Consider the following 5,256-nt stretch of genomic DNA (forward strand, 5'->3'; position numbering starts at 1 on the left):
ATTAATAAAGAACCCCCTTTGAAGATTATTCTACGACGTTACCGGCACTAGAAGATGGAATCGCGATTCAAACAGTACCATCTGCTAACTGAAAATATGCCCCCCAAAACGTAAATAAGCTTGACATTTATTTAGTGGAAAATCGCTCATTCATAAAAAGCTCACTGGTAGCGATCATTGTAAGGTAACAACGCAAAATGCGATATAGCCCTGTGTGGAGAAGCTGCCCCGGTAAATTCTACTACTACGGTACAGTAATAGACTACTGCTGTGTTCGTCTCGGTAGCGATTGCGTTGGTTGAATTCGATTAAACGTTCCGTTGTACGGTTTAGGCTGAAATTAATTATTTTCATGAACAGATTGACAAAGTTTAGGCTGTGGCAATGAAGTTCAGGTTAGTAGTTAGATAGACTTTTGATTTAAGTAAGGGGAGTGCCGAACATGTTCTGTCGCCGTTTGACTTCCTAAACAGCTGTGTATGTTAGATGTTTTTGTCGTGTGTCTCGCGTAGGCTACAGCGTTGCAGTGATACACTGGATTGAAACCACAGGTAATGATAATTTCACCCACAAATCGTTTACTTGTAATCTAATGTCATAATAAATCCTACAACGAAAATGTATATGTGAGGAATGTTTATTTTAACGATTGAAAACAGATACATCATAGACCACTGTAGTATGTGTTGCCCGGGCAACAGAGGCTAATGTCATGATGCTAATATTTCAGTGAAATAGTAGACTACCGTTTCCGAAAGTAGATGTGGGCTTACTTCCTTAATAATATCAGCTAATATTGTACATTACACATCACAATTGTGTGTCATATCACAATGTAAAATGAGTAAATAGTTATCACCCTGGCCTCTTTGCTTGTGGCGTTCCTGCAGCTGCCTTGCAGTAAAGCTATAGTTAACCTAGCTATCCCCCAAGTTAACAGATGCGAAACGAATGTTCTGCTACAGGTAGTCACACGTGTTTTTGTGACGTTAGTGACGTAGTGACGTTAGTAACGTCAGTGACTGTGGCTAGCAAATTAGCCACCGTTAGCTTCACTTTTCACCACAAAAACTTAACTTAAGCCCAAACCATGCCACGGAACGTAAATTCCAATAGAAGCAACGCAATCGCTACCAAGACGAACCTTTTGACACCGCCGTTGTGTATGTAGGCCAAATATTGACTGAGTTTTAGGGGGGCGAAAATAAATAATAATAAATAAATATATATGTGAGAGAACAAAGGTTGTGCTCTCGCCGAAGGCTTGAGCACACCCAATAAATTGGGCAGACCGGTGTAAAAATTGACCTAATCTCTATGACTTAAACGTCATTTTAAGTTTTTCCCTTCTCATGATATTTTCAGGCATTTAACCTACTCATTGCATTCATTCATTAATAAAGAACCCCCTTTGAAGATTATTCTACGACGTTGCCCGGCAGTAGAAGATGGAATCGCGATTCAAACAGTACCATCTGCTAATGGAAAATATGCCCCCCAAAACGTAAATAAGCTTGACATTTATTTAGTGGAAAATCGCTCATTCATAAAAAGCTCACTGGTAGCGATCATTGTCAGTAACAACGCAAAATGCGATATAGCCCTGTGTGGAGAAGCTGCCCCGATAAATTGTACTACTACGGCACAGTACTAGACTACTGCTGTGTTCGTCTTGGTAGCGATTGCGTTGGTTGAATTGGATTTAACGTTCCGTTGTACGGTTTAAGATGAAATTAATTATTTTCATGAACAGATTGACAACGTTTAGGCTGTGGCAATGAAGTTCAGGTTAGTAGTTAGATAGACTTTTGATTTAAGTAAGGGGAGTGCCGAACATGTTCTGTCGCCGTTTGACTTCCTACAGTTGTGTAAGCTAGATGTTTTTGTAGTGTGTCTCACGTAAGCTACAGCGTTGCAGTGAGCTACACTGGTTTGAAACCACAGGTAATGGTAATTTCACCAACAAATCGTTTACTAATGTCAGAATAAACCCTACAACGAAAATGTATATGTGAGGAATGTTTATTTTAACGATTGAAAACAGATAACGCTACATCATAGACCACTGTAGTATGTGTTGCCCGGGCAACACAGGCTAATGTCATGATGCTAATACTTCAGTGAAATAGTAGACTACTGTTTCCGAAAGTAGATGTACTTCCTTAATAATATCAGCTTATATTGTACATTACACATCACAATTGTGTGTCATATCACAAAGTAAAATTATTAAATAGTTATCACCTGGCCTCTTTGCTTGTGGCGTTTCTGCAGCTGCCTTGCAGTAAAGCTATAGTTAGCCTAGCTATCTCCCAGAAGTTAACAGCTGCTAAACTAATATTCTGCTAGAGGTAGTCACGCGAGTTTTCGTGACGTTAGTGACGTAAGTAGCGTCATTGACTGTGGTTAGCAAGTTAGCCACCGTTAGCTTCACTTTTCGACACAAAAACGTAATTTCTACTTAAACCGTGCAACGGAACGTAAATCCCAATACAAGCAACTCAATCGCTACCAAGACGAAACTTTTGACACCTACGTTGTCTATGTAGGCCAAATATTGACTGAGTTTTAGGGGGGCAAAAATAAATAATAATAATAATGTGTGTATGGGTGTGCTCTCGCTGAAGGCTTGAGCACACCCAATAATAATATATATGTGAGAGAACAAAGGTTGTGCCCTTGCCGAAGGCAAAGCACACCCAATGAGCCTCTTCATTAATAGTCTTGATGGTGTGATATTTGACATAGCTTGTCGAAAATAAATAAATGTTAAAGGGCAAGGAGCCTTAGAAATGATTGTATATACACTTGCAAAGCTTATAGTATGTGTGCAGCCAACTAATGAAAACTGTTACACCTTGTCTAGCAGAAGATACTGTATCAATAACTATCCAGGCTGTGTTACTATTACATACAATTATTATTAAATATACCAATGCAAAGTTCAGCAAACTTCTATGTGCAACATAAAAACTGGCCCACTTAACCATATAGCACTATCAATGTTTTACAGGGGAAAACAAGAATGTTTGAGAAAAAAAAAAGAAAAAAAAAAAGCTTGGTAAACCTGTAGACCACTTAACATTTGACATCCATGCGTCCACTTACAATTAGAGAATCAAGTTCTCATGTTGAGTTATTATTTATCTTATAATTCAGTATCAGCATTCCCCATGGTGGATGTTCCTAAACATGTCTGACGGCGGACAGACCTGAAGCCCAGTGCAACACAATGACAGCAGAACAAGGTGAAGAAGTGCACGAGATGGGGGTCTCTCTGAATTGAACCTCCCGACAGCAAAAGACGGGGACATCACTTTCTTTTTCCCTCCGGGGACCAGAGGCCAATTAGACGCTCTCTCTGTGTGACCTTGACCCAGGAGCCAAACGCTCTCTCTGTGTGACCTTGACCCAGGAGCCAAACGCTCTCTCGGCATCAGCCTCATATCCTCATCCTGCAATTTAGCATTGCTCTACTTTCGCTTCTCCTGAAGTGATGCCCTGTCTGATTCAGTCCCTTGGGAGATGGACTGAGTGACTCACACAATGTCATTATACAGTTTGATTTCACACCAACATTTATCAGCTGCTAAGGTAACTCAATTTTTAAACCGGATATTCATTTGAATGTATCATCCCAAAGGATGAAATACAGTTTTGCTCAAATAAAAAAACAATATGATAACAAGTTTGTGCAGTGAAACTTATTTTACCCACATTGGTTATATTCTTACTTATACCTTAGTTTTAAGAGATAAATTAGGACATTTTTGGCCTATTTCTATCTCTCCCTCAGAGAGACATTCCATGGAGGATTGGTGCGTAATAGTGAAAGTTAAATAAATTCCCATTAAAAGCAGTGCTGCATTGAAAAGTGGGAGATGCCAAGGAAGAACAAAAGCAGGTTTAACAACCAAATTCAAGCTTATTCAATGTTCCAATGAATGTCATTCCACATTCTGGAGAGTTCTTTTGCAGAGAGAGAAAAGGGAGGGTTGGAAGCCAGTCCATCTGGTTTGAATGTATATTAAGCTGAGGCGTACGGCCAGATAAGAAGCAAGAGGCACAAGGTCACATATTCAAACACCCAGCTTACCCCTCACGTCTGATAATATACACAACTTCATGGCTTCCTTCCTCCATTTAAACCAGATGTTTTGGCTTTGACCTGAACATCACAGCAATACGTTATTTGAATGGTAGCGAGACCATCAGATAAGTACATTCAGATATGTTGCTGGGGAGAGAGAGAGACAGAGAGAGAGAAAAAAAGGGGAGCTAGAGAACGAGAGCACACAGTTGATGCCAGGGGGGCTTGAAGTGGGCAGAGAACCAATGTGGAGATAAAAAATAGATATTCCCACAATTTCAATTAACAGCATTTATGATAAAATCTAGATCGGGTCAGGCAAATCTTTCACGCAAAATTAATCTCTTCAGAAAGCTGTCGTATTTCTTTTGATGTCGGTTGTCTGAGCAACTGCTCGCAAGTCCCATGTATTTTTCTGTGGAAATCTCTATGGACTTTTTGGATTGTGCCATTCAAAACAACTGCAGGAAACAAGTGTGCCAGTCTGATGTAAGGCATTACATAATTGGATTCATGCATATTGTGTTTTAGAGTTGGCAAGGTAGACAGGCCATTCACTGCTATTAAACAGATCAAGATAAATATGTATATGTACTATTCTGTATATACCACCCGTTCAGGTTCATACACTCTATCTGCCCCTAAAAAAACTCAAGAATATCTACTTTAAAAATGCATCAGTCGTAGAGGTACATTATAATATACTATAATACTATAATAATAATACACTACTATAATCTACGTATGATCTAACGTCATTGGATTAGTAAAAGTAATCTTGCCATTGCATCGATTTCACTTTTCACCTGACAACGGTAAGGACAGAAGGAAGGTGTGAAGCAACATGTGGAATGATGCGTTTAAAAGGTATGCTATTGCAATCCTTGCAGGGGTGTATTGTTACACCCTGACAGACAATGTAATTGGTTTCAGTGTTAAACCATCCTACACTTTTTAAACACTCCTAATGTAATGTCCATTCTCTTGCATTGAAGGTCACCCACCACATGACTTAAAACATGTAAAAGGAAATCCATGTTATCCCTAAAACGATATGATAATAAACAAGAAGCATAGAGTAGCCAATTATTAAGTGAATCGCAGCTAAAACGCTTGTTTAATGTGTCCTTCCCAGGCACCCGTAGACATTTGTTTCATTCCCCACA

Source organism: Osmerus eperlanus, chromosome 8, assembly GCF_963692335.1.
Source record: "Osmerus eperlanus chromosome 8, fOsmEpe2.1, whole genome shotgun sequence".
NCBI lineage: Eukaryota > Metazoa > Chordata > Actinopteri > Osmeriformes > Osmeridae > Osmerus > Osmerus eperlanus.